Genomic DNA, 17,866 nt, shown 5'->3' on the forward strand with positions numbered 1-17,866 from the left:
ATGTGATTGGCTGCTTAGGCAGCTTGTAGACGTCACAGCAGATCACACTGGGGAATCCCCATTACACTGCACAGAAATTACTTACGCGCTGAAAAAGACAAACTTCTCGCCAGTGAGATCGCAAGATCTCTGTGGGCAGCTTTCTTTGCCGCTGACCGCAAATTCCAAGCCATTATGATATATGCCAAAGGTATAAATCTTGTACACAAAATAGTTCACAATTGAACTATAAATTACATAGAATGATATAGAATATACAGCACAGAAACAGGCCATTCGGCCCAACTAGTCTATGCTGGGGTTTATACTCGACACTAGTCTCCTCCCATTCCATTTACCTCATCTCAGCTTTTCAATGTATCTTTCAATTCCCTTTACACTCATGTACTTGTCTAGTTTCCTTTTGAAAGCTATTTGCTTCAACCACTTCCTGTGGTAGCAAGTTCCACATTCTGAGCACTCTCTGAGTAAAGAAATTTCTCCTTATTTCGCCACTGGATTTATTAGTAACTACCTTGTATTTATGGCCTCTAGTTTTGGATTCTCCCACAAGTGGAAATATTCTCTCCACATCTACCCTGTCCAACCCATTCATAAGTTTAAAAACATCTATCAGGTCACCTCTAATTATTCCCTTTTCTAAAGAAAAAGCCCCAACCTGTTCAATCTTTCCCAATAGCTGTAATCTCTCAATTCTGGTACCATCCTTGTAAATCATTTTTGCACTTTCTCCAGTGCTTCTACGTCCTTTTTATAGTTTGGAGACCAGAACTGTACACAGTTCTCTAAGTGCAGCCTTTCCTACCAAAGTCCATCACCTCACATTTATCTACTGTATGTTAAAGTTAATTTTCCACTGTACTGCCCAGTCTGCAAATTTTCTAACGTCATCTTGTATTATGTTGCATTCTTCCTCAGTGCAAGCAATAATCACCCCTCCCCCAGTTTGATATAATCTGCAAATTTTGATATTGACTTACTTGTCCCTAAATCCAAATCATTAATGTGAATTATGAATAACAGTGGTTCCAGAACTGATCCATGTGGAACACGGCTTTCTACCTTCATCCAATCTGAATAACTACCCTTTACCCCTACTTTCCGTTTTCTATTTTTTTCAGCCAATTTGCTATCCATTCAGCTATTTGTCCCCAGACTCCACATGCCCTAACCTTTGTCATGAGCCTACCATGTGGTACCTTATTGAAGGCCTTTTGAAAATCCAAGCATATGACATTACTGCATTACTCTCATTTACACTTTCTATTACTTCACCAAAGAATTCTATTGGGTTAGTTAAGCTTGACTTAGCCTTTCAGAATTCATGCTGACTATTTGTTGTTATATTTTCTGTCTCTAGCTGCTCTTCTATTACTTCTTTTAGTGTAGATTCCAGTATCTTTCCTACCACTGACGTTAAGCTGACTGGTCTATAGTTCCCAGGCTTTGTTCTACGTCTCTTTTTGCATATAGGAATATCATTAGCGGTCCGCCAGTCCTCTGGCACCATCCCCTCTTCTATAGAACTTGTGTGTGTATATTATTTATATATATATATAAATAAACTAGTGCCTCTGCTCCTCCTCCCCAGTTTCCTCGGATATGAGTAGGTGCATACCGTCTTATCCTCGTTTAGTTTTGCTAGTTTGTCAATTATTTTCTCTTTCTGTGCCAACTGTATTTATTCATTTTAAGCTCATCCTCCAGTGAAGTGTCTATTTTGTTATCTTCTTTAGTTAAAAACTGAGGTGAAGTAGGCATTCAATAAGTCTGCAATTTCTCTGTCATTACCTGTGATGTTATCTTGCTCATACTTTAGTGGCCCTATCCCAACTTAAATTTTCCTTTTGTTACTTATGTGTCGATAGAACACTTTATCATTTATTTTTATATTCCTTGATAATTTGATTTCGTAATTTCTTTTTGCATTCCTGATTTTTTTTAAACTTCGCTCCTAAGTTCTTTGTATTCCCTTTTTTCCTCCTTTCCTTTAGTAGCTAAGTACTTCTTATGTCATTATTAGATTCAATTTTCCCTTTAGTTCTTTATTCACGAATGGTGCCCCATAATTAGCTTGCTTGTATTTGGCTTTTAGTGGAATTCATTTCTCTTGAACTCTATTGATTACTCTTTTAAAGATTTCCCACTGTTTTTCTGATTCTTTTTTTTTTCAACATTTTCTCCCAGTTTACCTTCTTTAGTTTCACTCTCATTTCCTCATAATTTGCTCTCTTCCAATCTATTACCTTAGTCTTTGTCCTACTTATGTCACTCTCAATCCTAATCTTGAACCTTACTATGTTGAAAGATGCTCTTCTACTCTTATATCTCCTATCTGTTCTGCTTCATTACCCATTACAAGATCCAACAGTGATTTTTTTCTTGTTGGACTTCTTATGTACTGAGTGAGAAAGGAGTCCTGTTTGCACTGTAAAAACTCAATTCTCTTTTCTACTTTCGCTACTTCTTCCTGCCAGTTTATTTGGGGGTAGTTGAAATCTCCCATGATTATTATTCTATGCCTGATACTCATCTCGTACATTTCTTCCTCCAAATCCCTTCCACTATTTGGTGGTCTATAGTATGCCCCTATTCGGGTGATTGAACCCTTCTTACCTTTCGACTCAAACCATATGGATTTTGTATCCATCTTCCAGCTCGTTATATCCTTTTTTTTCTACCACCATTATGTTATCTTTAACTAGTACAGCAACTCCACCTCCTCCTTCATTCCCTATCCTTCCTAAATGTATTGTATCCAGCAACACTTAGTTGCCAATCCTGTTCTCTATAGAATCATAGAATGGTTACAGCACAGAAGGAGGCCATTTGGCCCGTCGAGCCCGTGCCGGCTCTCTGCAAGAGCACTTCAGCTAGTACCACTCCTCCACCCTCTCCCCATAGCCCTGTAAATTTCTTTCCTTCAGATACTTATCCAACTCCCTTTTGAAAGCCGTGATTTAATCTGCCTCCACCACCCTTTCAGGCAGTGCATTCCAGATCCTAACCACTTGCTGTGTAAAAAAGTTTTTCTTATGTCGCCTTTGGTTCTTTTGCCAATCACCTTAAATCTGTGTCCTCTGGTTCTCGACCCTTCTGCCAATGGGAACATTTTCCCTCTATCTACTCTGTCCAGACCCATCATGATTTTGAACACCTCTGTCAAATCTCCTCTCAGTCTTCTCTGCTCTAAGGAGAACAACCCCAGCTTCTCCAGTGTATCAACGTAACTGAAGTCCCTCATTCCTGGAGTCATTCTCGTAAATCATTTCTGCAACCTCTCTAAGGCCTTCACATCCTTCCTAAAGTGTGGTGCCCAGAATTGGACACAGTACTCCAGTTGTGGCCGAACCAGTGTTTTATACAGGTGGTTCATAATTTCCATACATTTGTCTATTTATGAAGCCCAGGATCCCATAAGCCTTTTTAACTGCTTTCTCAACCTGCCCTGCCACCTTCAATGATTTGTGCACACATACCCCCAGGTCTCTCTGTTCGTGTACCCATTTCAGGATTGTATCATTTAGTTTATATGTCCTTTCCTCATTCTTTCTACCAAGATGTATCAGTTCACACTTTTTTGCATTAAATTTCATCTGCCAAGTGTCCCCCCATTTCACCAGCCTGTCTATGTCTTCCTGAAGTCTATCACTCTCCTCCTCACTGTTCACTATACTTCCAAGTTTTGTGTCATCTGCAAATTTTGAAATTATGCCGTATACACCCAAGTCCAAGTCATTAATATATAACAAGAAAAGCAGTGGTCCTAGAACCGACCCCTGGGGAACACCACTGTATATACAGGTAGACTATCCTTTATCCGAACTTCCGAAAACTGAAAACCTCTAAAAACCGAAAGTTTTTTTGTTCAGCGTAAGTCGTGCGCACGACATGACCAGAGTGGCGCACGACTTACGCTGAGCAGGGCAGAGGGTCACAGAGTTCCCTCCTGGGTAGGAGATTGCAGGCTGAGCCGGGCAGTGTGAATGAGGTACCGGGAGAGTGAACCCAACAATACAGCGGCCCGTCCGATAGCTGCAGCGGCCCGTCCGATATTCTTTTCTCCCCCCGACCCGACCCGAACCGAACCGCGGCCCATCCGATATTCTTCTCCCCCCTGACCCCCCCCCCCCGACCCTGACCCACCCCGGACCCCCCGACCCCGACCCCCCCCTCCGGACCCCCCCCAAACCCCCCTGACCCCGACCCCCCCCCCGACCGGAACCCCGACCCCGACCCCCCCCGACCTGATTTGCAGGCCAGCTTAGTAGGAGTCAGCCGATATCCGGCTTTCCAGAGAAGCAGGAAGGGGAATGAGACACGGAACAGTCGCAAGAGGTAGCCTGAACTTTTACAATTTATATTAAATACAAATTTCCGAGTCTTATAATAATACCTTCTGAAATCCGAAAACCGAAACTCAGCTGGTCCCAAGGCTTTCGGATAAGGGATAGTGTACCTGTACCTTCCTCCATTCCAAAAAACAACCGTTCACCATTACTCTCTGTTTCCAATCATTTAGCCAATTCCGTATCCATGCTGCCGCTGTTCCTTTTATTCCATAGGCTTCAACTTTGCTGGCAAGCCTATTATGTGGCACTTTGTCGAACGCCTTTTGGAAATCCATGTTCACTACGTCAACCGCATTACCCTCATCAACCCTCTCTGTTACCTCATCAAAGAACTTAATCAAATTAAACATGATTTGCCTTTAACAAATCTGTGCTGGCTTTCCTTAGTTAATCCACACTTGTCCAAGTGACTGTTAATTTTCTCCCTGATTACTGTTTCTAAAAGCTTCCCCACTGCCAAGGTCAAACTGACTGGCCTGTAGTTGCTGGGTTTATCTTTACACCCTTTTTTGAACAATGGTGTAACATTTGCAATTCTCCAGTCCTCTGGCACCACCCCAGTATCTAGGGAGGATTAGCCAGCACCTCTGCGATTTCCTCCCTCAATTCCCTCAGCACCCTAGGATGCATCCCATCTGCTCCTGGTGACTTATCTACTTTAAGTACAGCCAGCCTTTCTAACACCTCCTCTTTATCAATTTTTATCCTATCAAGTATCTTCACTACCTCCTCCTTTACTATGTTTATGGCAGAATCCTCTTCCTTGGTGAAGACAGATGCAAAGTACTCATTTAGTACCTCAGTCATACCCTCTGCCTCCATGCATAGGTCTTCCTTTTGGTCCCTAATCGGTCCCACCACTCCTTTTACTACCCTTTTACTATTTATATGCCTATAGAAGACTTTTGGATTACTCTTTATGTTGGCTGCCATTCTATTCTCATACCCTCTCTTTGCCCTTCATTTTCTTTTTCACTTCTTCTCTGACCTTTCTATATATAGCCTGATTCTCATGTATTTGCAACATGACATCTGTCATACGCGTTCTTTTTCTGCTTCACCTTACTCTCTCTTTCGTCATCCAGGGAGCCCTGACTTTAGTTGCCCTGCCTTTACCCCTAGTGGGAACGTACCTCAACTGTACGTGAATGATTTCCTCTTTAAAGGCAGCCCATTGTTCCATTACAGTTCTGCCTGCCAATCTTTGATTCCAGTTTACCCGGGCCAGATCCGTTCCCCTCCCAATGAAATTGGCCTTCCCCCAGTTAAACATTTTTACTCTAGATTGCTCCCTGTCCTTTTCCATAGCTAATCTAAACCTTATGATACTATGATCACTGTTCCCTAAATGTTCACCTACTGACACTTGCTCCACTTGACCCACCTCATTCCCCAGAACTAGATCCAGCAATGCCTCCTCCCTCTTTGGGCCAGGAATATATTGATCAAGAAAGTTCTCCTGAACACACTTCAGAAATTCTTCTCCTTCTCTGCCCTTAACACTATTCCAATCCCAGTCTATATTAGGATAGTTGAAGTCTCCCATTATTACTACTCTATAGTTCTTGCACCTCTCTGTAATTTATCTGCAAATTTGCTCCTCCATATCTTTCCCACTATTTGGTGGTCTACAGAATACACCTAGTAGTGTAATGGCACCTCTATTATTTCTTAACTCTAGCCATATAGATTCTGTCCTTGACCCCTCCAGGACATCCTCTCTCTCCAGCACTGTAACATTCTCCTCGACCAATACTGTCACACCACCTCCTATCTTTCCTGAAAACTTTATAACCAGGAATATTTAATACCCAATCCTGTCCTTTTTTGAGCCAGGTCTCAGTTATTGCCACAACTTCATATTCCCATGTGGCTATTTGTGCCTGCAGCTCACTTACCTTGTTTACTACGCTTTGTGCGTTCACATACATACACCGTAAACCCATCTTAGACCATCCTGTATTCTCTCTTAGTTTGACCCCACCTAATACCTTACTATTTCTTACTTTAGTGCTCTCGGCCTCTCCCAATCCTTTGAGCACTTTATTTCCCTTTTCTAATGTTACATCCTGGTGCCCATCCCCCAGCCAAATTAGTTTAACACCCCCGCAACAGCACTAGCAAACCTCCCCGCGAGGATATTGGTTCTGGCCCTGTTGAGGTGCAACCCCGTCTGGCCTGTACAGGTCCCACCCCACCATAACCGGTCCCAATGCCCCAGAAATCTAAAGCCCTCCATTCTGCACCATCTCTCCAGCCACGCATTCATCTGTGCTACCCTCCTATTTCTGTACTCACTAGCGCGTGGCACTGGGAGTAACCCAGAGATTACTACCTTTGAGGTCCTGCTTTTTAATCTCTTTCCTAGCTCTCTGAAATCTGCCTGCAGGACTTCATCCCTCTTTCTACCTATGTCATTGGTACCGATATGGACCACGACCTCTGGCTGTTCACCCTCCCGCCTCAGAATGTTCTGCAGCTGCTCAGTGACATCCTTGACCCTGGCACCAGGGAGGCAACATACCATCCTGGAGTCACGTCTGCGGCCACAGAAATGCCTGTCTGCTCCCCTAACTATCGAATCCCCTACCACTATTGCTTTCCCTATCTTCTTCCTCCCCCCCTGTAGAACTGAGCCAACCGTGGTGCTGCAGGCTTGGCTCTGGCTCTGGCTATACTCTCCAGAAGAACTATCATCCTCACCAGTACTCAGAACCGAATATTGGTTGGAGAACGAGATACACTCAGGTGACTCCTGCACTACCTGCCTGGTTCTCCTCTTCTGTCTGGTGGTTACCCATTTCTTTTCTGCCTGCACACTCTTTATCTGTGGGGTGACCACCTCCTGAAACATGCTATCCACGAAGCTCTCAGCCTCACGGATACACCGCAGTGACGCCAGCTGCTGCTCAAGCTCCAAAACCCGGAGCTCGAGCTCCTCCAGCTGACGACACTTCATGCACATGTGGTTGTGATGAAATATGCCATTCATCACTCATCTGTATTCTCTGTGTGATTGTGCCTGTGACTGTGGTTTAGTTTCAGTTTCATTTCCCTTACCTCAGTTCCGTTTCCTCACCTTGTATTGTATTGTGTGTAGGGCTCCGCCCATACCTGGCCCCTATGTAAGCAGGCTCAGCGTGCCTCACATCCAGTACTGCAGACCTCTGGATGGAAGACACCTCTCCACTGTGTGTTACCTTCTAGGTTAATAAAAGCCTTGTTTTGTTCCGCTAACATTGAGTCTCGGATTTATTGAGGCACATCAGTGGTTGTCCAGGACATGGGAAGCTTCCTGGAGTCCCCAAAGGGCACAGGATGTGCATTCCACGGGACTGAGCTGCCCTGCCATGCCTTTACTAGAAACACTTACCATCTATTCACCAATCAGCTCCTGGTTGTGATATCACTTCAGCGGTTTTGCAGTTGTTGCTTTTGTCATTGTTTTCACTGGAGGTATTCTGCCACCACTGCTCCGATCTGTACTCTCTCTGGTCCACCTGCTCAATTTATACTCCGCCTCCTTCAAACGATTATTTTTACTTTTAATTTTTAGTTTTAATTAGTTAATGTAAGTGGATGCTGTTCTAGTTTCATCTTCACATGAAAAATATATCTGCACTTGGCTCTATTTTCCATCTGCCCCACACATGTCGTGGTGGCGACGTGGCCGTTAAGAGCAAGTTACACTTTGCCATCTCCCTCTACACATCTGGCACTGTCTCCTCCTTCAAGCACGCCACCCAGTACCATCACTCACGCCTCCAATTTAAAATCCTTGCTGTGTACCGTCTCCCCCCAAACCCTACCTTCTCCACAAGATATCCTCCCCTGCCCTCTCCAAATTCACTGTCTTCCTGTCCTCTCTAAACTTCACCCTCCATATAAACTGTTCCTTGAACTTGCCATCTCCCATAGCCTTTCCATTCCTGTCTGCATCACCGACAAGGCTGTCTCCAGCCACTTTTTCTTTTTCCTTTTGTCTTTCTCCTCAACCGAGGATTCCCCTCTACTGTGGTTGACATGGCCCTCGACCGTGTCCGTTCCATTTCCCGCACTTCTGCTCTCACCCCTTCCCCTCCCTCCCAGAACCACAATAGGGTTCCCCTTGTCCTCACATTTCACCCCACCAGCCTCCACATTCAGCGGATCACCATCCTCCACCATTTCCGCCACCTACAGTGTGATCCCACCACCTCCTCTCCCCTTTCAGCATTCCAAAGGGACCGCTCTCTCTGCGACACCCTGGTCCACTCCTCAATCACCCCCAACACCCCCTCTCCTCCCCGTGCAAGCGCAGGAGATGCAACACCTGCCCTTTTACCTCCTCCCTTCCCACGGTCCAGGGCCCCAAACACTCCTTCCAGGTGAAACAGCGATTTACTTGTACTTCTTGCAAATTAGTATACTGTATTCGCTGCTCACGATGCGGTCTCTACATTGGGGAGACCAAACACAGATTGGGTGACTGCTTTGCAGAACACCTCCATTCAGCCTGTAAGGGTGACCCCGAGCTTTCGGTCGCTTGTTACTTTAATTCCCCGCTCCACTCCCACTCTGACCTCTCTGTTCTCCGTCTCTTACACTGTTCCAATGAAGCTCGAGGAATAGCACCTCATCTTTCGATTAGGCACTTTACAGCCTTCTGGACTCAACATCGAGTTCAACAATTTTAGACCATAACCTCTGCCCCTAGTTTTTCAGGTGGTAGCTGTTGATGATTCTGCCATCCCCATTTGCAACATTTAATCACTCCTGCCTTCCACCCTATCACAAACCGTCCATTTTGTTCTTTCCTCCCCTCCCCCCTTTCCCTGTCCCTGCACCTGGTTAAAATCTGTTACATCTCTAACTTTTTCCAGTTCTGACAAAGGGTCACAGACGTGAAAAGTTAACTCTGTTTCTCTCTCCACGGATGCTGCCTTACCTGCTGAATGTTTCCAGCATTTTCTGTTTTTATCTCCAGCCACTTCTTTGTATCGCTCACCACCCACACCCTCCATCCTCTTTTAAACTCACTTCACTCTGCACCACACCTGGCAAAAACTCTCCCCCATGTCGCTTACAAATGCGCTCTCAAACTCCCAACTGCTGATCCTTTGGCCCTCCAATCAACACAATACCTCTACTCAAAATACTCTCTCATCTCCACCTTTAAACTCACAGTCTCCAGCAAAAACTTCAACCTCCCATTCTAGTTATTCCCCTGGCTACAAGCGCCATCTTTGCTTCCTTAAGTACAAAGGATACAGATCAGATTTGGCATAACCACATCATGCTCTACATTGCCTTGCTCTCCTCTACCAAAATCACACACTACTTTAGGATCAACCTAGAGGGCAAACATTTTCTCTATCAGCAACTGCCTCCTTAAGCCCCTCTCCCCTTCCCACTCCATACTTACCTCCAATAGCAAGTGCAAAGAGCTCATTGACATATTTGTTGCTAAGATTGAGACCATCTGTTCTACTGCCTCTGCTGCTTCCCCCCTTCGCCCATCTACTAAACCAATGCTTTTCTGGGTCCCATCCCCTTCTGCCCATAACCCTCATCTCTCTCAAGTTTATCCCCACTTCTTAAACTGATAGCTGTTGCATTGGTTCTGGTTCTTGTAGTGCACCACTTCTGCTATTTTTACACTATATTTTTGGCACTTCTGTGTCCTTCACTTGGGTGTAAATTCAGATTACAAAAGTGTTAAAATGTGAGATTTCTGATCACATGGTGTGAGGCAAACCATAAAGTTGTGCGGAATGCATCAAAATAAGTGACATTTTTAAAACAGAATGAGATTCACATCAACTGAGTGAGATTTGACAGATATGCAAATTCAGTACTCAAAAATGTGTTGTAAAATGGGAAGTGCACATTAAGATCACTATTAGTGAAGAGGTCATCTTACATCAATAAAGATGGGTATAAAAGCAATTGGTTGGAAGCCTGATCAACAAAGGTGTTCTTCTAAAGATGTTAAAAAACGCTATTCCAGTATTCACATTTTAATGTTTGAATATACATGATTATTTGCTCTCTTCAGTCATTTAAAACATGTATTAGTAGCAGGAGGTTAGTAAACAACACTCTGCATGCTTTTTAAAGTACAGATATGCCAAAGTCTGCTTTCCCAATTTAAAAATCATGCAAACAGACACCATTTCCAGCTTCAGTAGTCTTGCCTGTGGATTCCTCCTAATTAGTAATACGATGGTTTACTTCCAGGAAATATGTCTTTATATAAGAATAGTGTGTCATTTTGTTTATAAAAATAGACCCCAAAACAGTAAATCTTATTTTTAGAAAGACCTTCAACATCACATGCCATGTCTGCTGTTTGCCTCAGTACACATGCAGTTAGAAGTAATGCAAATGATTTGCCGCAGCATGACATCCCGTTATAAATCCTGTGAATTTCTGCACTTACTGTACGTGGTGTGTTTTGCTGCCCAAATACAAAGATTTTGCCTAATGCAAAAGGGAAGGGGAAGTAAAGAATCTGATTTTCGCAAGCCTGAAATTCAGGGAAAATTAATATCCCAAGATTGGCATTGAAATTGCTGGAAATCCTTCTGTGACAGGCTCTGAGGCTCGCAAAGTAAAGGAGTTTGTACAGTTCTTGTTTGAAAGACCTGCAGCATCACTAGAAGCCTGCAGATGGTGCTGTTGTATTGAGTAGATTATATAAACTCAGCAGCTCTATCAGCAGAAAGTTAGTGGTACTGCAGTGCTTCATCATCATAATATATGGACAGAAAATAATGGAAAGTGATGTATACAAAGCTGGTCTGCCGTCCCCCAAAATGACAACAGAAGTTCTCTCCATTTAGGGGAGGATAGCATATCCTTACCCTGAAACAGATACATTTTATTTTAATGTTCTAACATGTCAGAAGTGCATAAAAGTGTATATAATTGTATGTTCCAAAGCAGCAACACATACGGAAAGCCTCTCCTCTTCTCCTGTACCTTCACCTCTAACAACAAGTGCAAGGAGCTCATGGATTTCTTTGTCACCCAGATAGAGACCATCCATTCAGCTGCTGCTGCTGCCCTCCTTCCCTTTGCACACTAAATCAAATGTCCCCCAGCTCCCCCTTCTACCCTAGCCCTGAACCCACGTCTCGTTCTAGTTTCTCTCCCACCTCCCCTCATACCCTCTCCAAGCACAACTTCTCCATGAGATCCACCTTTTATTCTCTCGACCCCATTCCCACTAAACTGCTGACCACCCAACTTCCCTTCCTGGCTTCCATGCTCGCTGACATTGCAAATAGTTCCCTCTCCTCAGACACTGTCAAGCTCCCTTTCAAAACTGCTGTCAACCATACCTTCCTCTAAAGATTCAATTTCGATCCCACAGTTCTCGTTATTGACAGCCTTGAACATGTTCTTGAATGTGTTGTCACCTCTCAGGTCTGTGTCCATCCCTCCACTATACCCTGTTTGAACCGCTGCAAATAGGTTTTCACCAGGCTGATGTTGTGTATGTCCCTTTAAGGGAATAACTGGTCTTAGACTGCAGTACCGGCGGTGACCACCCCTGTATAAAAGGCCCTAGCAGGCTTCTGTAGTTTCAGTTTCAAGCTGCCTCTTGTTCAGTAAAGTACCTGTTAAACTGTTCTCCCGAAGTCCGTGTATTATTGAGGCGCGGACTTTACAGTGGCGACGAGTAAGTTCGAACTCACCTGCAGTGTGGCATCATCTCACGGGGATCTCGCCTGAAAGGAAGATCCTGGAAGGTCGTAGTCTGAGCAACGGGCGTCGACCGAGGGCAACCGTCCAAAGAATCCATCGGTGTTTGGAGAATTGCGGAGAGACTGTGGTTCCAGCGAATCGTGCTGGTAGCAGGTAGCGTGCTGACCTTTCCGGACTGCGGCGGGCTCAAGCTCGATCGAGCGGCTCTACAAATCGGGCTGCGCAGCGTCGCCGGGAAAAGAAAACAAGAGAGAGAGGGTGGAGCGCACAGGGCGTGGTCGGTGCTCGAGAACAGGACAGCGGAAAGAAACTAAACAGGGGGGAAGGAAAGCGAGATGCGCCGAAGCTGCGGGTCGCTGCCATTACCCCGTAGAACGCTAGGAGCAGCGTGGCAGTAAGGGGAAGAAGCAAAAGCGTGGGAGGTGCCATTTTATCCCGTTGGGGAAGAAGCAAAAGCGCGGGAGGCGCCATTTTATTCCATTGGGGAAGAAGCAAAAGCGCGGGAGGCGCCATTTTAAATCGCCCAAGATGCCGAAAAGTGGCAGTATCACTGCTTTCGACAACGAGGTAGAAGACTGGACCACATATGTGGAAAGAATTGAAGTGTACTGCAAGGCAAATGAGGTGGCTGATGGAAAGAGGGCGTCGGTATTATTAAATCTGATGGGTGTGAGTATGTACGGCCTATTGCGGAATTTAATTATCCCAGCTAAACCAATGGAGAAAAGTTTTGAGGAGATTGTTCATATCTTACAGGAACATCTAAGCCCTACACCACTGCTGATAGCAGAAAGATTCAAGTTCCATAAAAGAAACCAGCACAAAGATGAGAGCAATGCTGACTATCTTACGGAACTACGCAAGTTATCGAAGCACTGCCAGTTCGTAGCAGGACTGGCAGACACCTTACGGGATAAGTTTCTCTGCGGGCTCCAGAGTGAAGGAACCCAGAAACGACTACTTTCAAAAAAGGACCTGACACTAGAACAGGCTTTCAGCGTGGCAGTATGCTACAAAGCAGCAGCACGGGGAGCTGCGGAAATACAACAGAAACCACAAGAATACAGCGCTAACGAAATGGCGTATGGAGCCGAAAAGTGCTATCGCTGCGGCAGAACAACCCATGAGCAGAAGGACTGCTGGTTTAGAAGACAAAATATGCAGTCAATGCGGGAAAATGGGACATATAGCAAGAGTCTGCAGGTCGGGAAAGAAGACCAACACGACAAGAACTACTAAGGAACAGTACAGGAAAGTAAAGAAACTGACAGATAGTAGTTCAGAAGATCAGGAGAGTGATAAGGACTCCGGGAGCAGGCGACTAAGTTGTTTAAAGTTACACAACGTGATCGCAAAAGAAGATCACCGAACCATTTGGGTCACCCTCATGATAGCAGGGTCCCCAGTGAAGATGGAATTGGACACAGGATCAGCCCTAACTGTCATGAATCGACGAGACTATGAGCGGCTATTCTCACACATACCCTTAAAGGACACGTCCATTGTATTGAAGACATACACGGGGCAAAAGGTCTACCCCAGAGGAAAAATAAGGGTGCCAGTTGAATATAACGGAAAGGAAACACAGAAACTATACATGTATATACTACGAGATGGAGGGCCACCATTATTGGGACGTGAATGGATCCGAAGACTACAATTGGATTGGCATTCCATTCTGGCACTAACTGTGACTGACAAAAAAGATGATGACGTCGCACCTGGACGTCTGTCACAAATTCTATCTGACGCGGAAGAGGTGTTCCAACAAGGACTTGGGACTCTAAAAGGAGTAAAGGCAACCATAAAGATTGAGGATAATGCAACCCCAAAATTTTTCAAGGCCAGACCGGTGCCATATGCGATACGCCCAGTTGTGAAAGCTGAACTGGAGAGTCTGGAGCGTTCGGGGGTGCTGTCTAAGGTGGACTGGAGCGAGTGGGCCACGCCCATCGTTCCTGTAATGAAGAAAGCATTGAGCAGCACGCCTGGGGAGCCAAGGAAGGTTCGCATCTGAGGGGGCTTCAAGGTGACTGTGAACCCAGTCCTGCACACAGTACAGTATCCGCTTCCGCGGATAGAAGATATTTTCGCCTCACTATCTGGAGGGAAACGTTTTACAAAGATTGACCTGGCTCAAGCGTATCTACAAATGGAGGTGGAAGAAGCATCTAGGAAATACCTCACGATAAACACTCACAAAGGCCTTTACCAGTACAATCGACTGGTATTTGGGGTAGCATCGGCCCCGGCTATGTGGCAGAGGGCAATGGAACAAGTCCTGCAAGGGATCCCGGGGACCCAGTGTTATTTGGACGACATCCTGGTTACGGGCGAAGATGACAATGAACACCTTGCCAACCTGGAACAGGCGCTCACAAGATTGCAGGAATATGGGCTACGAGCCAACCGTCCCAAATGCGAGTTCTTCAGGAGACAAATCTCGTATTGTGGCCACATGATTGATGAGGAAGGGTTGCATAAGTCGCCGGACAAGATTGGGGCTGTAGTCAAGGCTCCAGCACCAGAAAATGTGTCGCAACTGAGGTCGTTCCTCGGGTTGGTGAACTACTACCATAAGTTCTTGCCGAATTTATCTACAATTCTGCACCCACTGAACACCCTCCTTCAAACTGGTGTAACATGGAAATGGAGTGATGAGTGTAAGCGTGCCTTTCAGGAATGTAAATGCCAAATCACTTCAAAAGAAGTATTGGCCCACTACAACCCAACACGACCGATTCGGTTGGCATGTGATGCGTCACCTTACGGCATTGGAGCGGTGCTGTCACACAAATTCCGTGACGGTTCAGAGAGGCCAATAGCCTTTGCATCGCGCTCGCTAACCTCAGCCGAGCGTAACTACGCCCAGATTGACAGGGGGACCCTCAACCTGGTGTGGGGGGTGAAGAAGTTCAATCACTATCTGCATGGGCAGAAATTCACCCTACTGACTGATCATCAACCCCTGGTCTCAATTTTTAACCCAAAGAAGGGCGTTCCGGTGATGACGGCGCAACTGCTGCAAAGATGGTCACTTTTTCTAGGGGCACATCAGTATGACATAGAGTACAAAGGTACGAAACAACATGGAAATGCTGATGGGCTGTCGCGCCTACCGTTGCCTACGGCGGAAGAAGCACCTGCAGTGGACCCGGTGGAGATATTCCATGCGACCATAGTCGAATGTTTGCCTGTTACAAACGCAAGTATTGAGAAGGAAACCCGAAATGACGCGATACTCTCTCGGGACTATGATTTGACAGTGAAGGGATGGCCAGCATATGGTGACTCACTGTTGCCAGCATTCTCGCCAAGGAGGGAACAGCTGTCAGTGTGCCGGGGAACCTTGATGTGTGGATCCCGAGTGGTAATTCCACCCAAGTTGAGAGATAGAGTACTCAATGAGCTTCACGAGGGTCATCTGGGAGGGGTAAAAATGAAGAGCCTAGCCAGGGCGTTTGTGTGGTGGCCGGGAATCGATAAAGAAATCGAGGATATGACCAAGAGATGCACAGGATGCCAGAAGGTCCAAAACGCTCCACCACAGGCCCCGCTACATCCATGGGAGTGGCCCTCATCTCCATGGCAACGGGTACACATTGATTTTGCTGGTCCATTTATGGACTCAATGTTTCTAATCGCTGTGGATGCCCATTCGAAATGGCCAGAGGTCATTAAAATGTCCTCCACCACCACGGAGAAAACTATTGCAGTCCTAAGGACCATCTTCACCAGGAATGGGTTGCCAGAACAGATCTTTTCCGACAATGGCCCACAGTTTGTGTCTGAGGATTTCCGGAGGTTCCTGAAGAATAATGGGGTGAAACATTACACATCTGCCCCATATCATCCAGCCACAAATGGATTGGCTGAGAGGTTTGTTCAGACCTTTAAAAAGGCCATAAAGGCAATGTATAATGACGACATACCACTGCAACACAAGGTGGATAACTTCCTGTTTGCTTACAGGAATGCGACACATGCAGTAACCAACCAAACTCCAGCCGTACTGTTTTTCAACCGGAGACTAAGATGTTGCTTGGATTTGCTCAAACCAAACATAAGACGAGATGTTGAGGATAAGCAGTTCCAGCACATAAATGAGAAGCCAACCAGGAGCTTCAAGATAGGGCAACCAGTCTTGGCCCGCGACTACCGAACAGGAAAATGGCAGCCAGGCACGATATGCACACAGCAGGGACCACTAATGTACACAGTGGACGTTGGAGAGAGCATCGTGAGACGCCATGCTGACCAGATTCTAGAGTCACAGGAACAAGCCAAACCTGTACCACAAGCATGTGCACCTGGTAATGAGCCCGAAGTACAGATTGCGTCTACCTCAGAAGCAGGGGTATTGGAAGCTGACGAACCAACCAATGACAATGAGCCAGAATTGACTCCACCGCCAGAACAGGATACTCGAGAAAGGCGCTATCCAGTCCGGATCAGGAAGCCTCCTCAAAGACTGAACTTATAAATGACTATTCCAGTTGATGTATATATTACTGAGAAAATTGTAATTGTAATTAGTTATTATTTAGTTGTTAAATGAATGTTATGTACTGTTTATCTAAAAGGGGAGGAATTGTTGTGTATGTCCCTTTAAGGGAATAACTGGTTTTAGACTGCAGTACCGGCAGTGACCACCCCTGTATAAAAGGCCCTAGCAGGCTTCTGTAGTTTCAGTTTCAAGCTGCCTCTTGTTCAGTAAAGTACCTGTTAAACTGTTCTCCCGAAGTCCGTGTATTATTGAGGCGCGGACTTTACAGCTGTCACTTCAGTGGAATGCTGCATTGTCAGAGGTGCTGTTTTTTAGATGAGGTGTCTGCTCTCTTAAAAGATCCTATGGCACAATTTGTAGAAGAGCTGGGGAATTCACCTGGTATCCTAGCCAATATTTACCCCTCAACCAGCATCATGAAAATGTGTATCTGGTCACTTATCTCATTGCTGTTTGTGAGACCTTGTTGTGTGCAATTTGGCTGTTGCATTTCCCTACAACAGTGACTACACTTCAAAAGTACTTCATTGGTTGTGAAGAGCCTTGGCACGTTCTGAGGTCATGGAAGGTGCTATAGAAATGCAAGTTCTGTCTTCTTGGTATGTATGACATAGGAACTTGGTATGTATTACATAGGCCTTTCAGCCCTTGAACTGGTTCTGCCATTCTATTAGATTTGTGCCTCAGCTCTATTTAACCGCCTTTTATCTGTATCCTTTGTTACCTTTACCTAACAAAGGTCTGTCTATCTCAGTCTTGAAAATTTCAATTTATCTTTCAATTGATATATTTTTGGGAAGAGAGAATTTCAGATTTCCACTACCCTCCAGTAGCTTTGAGATTATCGTAGCCTTCAACACATTCTTAAATATAATTTTTTAGAAATAACAAAGATGGGGTAGATTTTCATCTTCACTACCGGAGTGATAATCTGACGGAGCAGATCACCTACCTTTTATAGAACCCGCCTGATTTTAACTCAATTGATTTCAATGGAATGAAAATTGGGCGGTTTCTCTAAAGGGCTGGCTCCCCTTATTTAAAGGGATCATCAGAAATCACTCGCAGCTGTCAGGTTAGTGCACTTTCAGTGGTTTTTTGTTAGTTTCACTGACTGCAACAGATTAATTCAGTAATTTCAAGGTTCTTTTTGATCAGGAGTCTTCTGGCAACTAAAACGTATCTACATTTATTCTTCAAAGATTCAAACTGCTACAATTGGTAACATTAATGGGGGCTGTACTGGCCATGCCACCTCACCCTCCAGGATCTACGGCGGAGGGAGCAGAGGCTGCGAGAAAGACTGGAACATGTG

At 45.2% G+C, this 17,866-nt stretch overlaps 1 protein-coding gene across 14 annotated transcripts in view; it reads left to right on the forward strand.

The window, feature by feature from the left end:
• Window positions 1-17,866, forward strand: part of chl1b (cell adhesion molecule L1-like b) — a 1,240,677-nt gene that overhangs the window by 698,090 nt on the left and 524,721 nt on the right. The gene's annotated exons all lie outside the window — the stretch shown is intronic.

This window comes from Somniosus microcephalus, chromosome 11, assembly GCF_052327205.1.
Source record: "Somniosus microcephalus isolate GS21.2 chromosome 11, FLI_Smic_1.0, whole genome shotgun sequence".
NCBI classification, from domain to species: domain Eukaryota; kingdom Metazoa; phylum Chordata; class Chondrichthyes; order Squaliformes; family Somniosidae; genus Somniosus; species Somniosus microcephalus.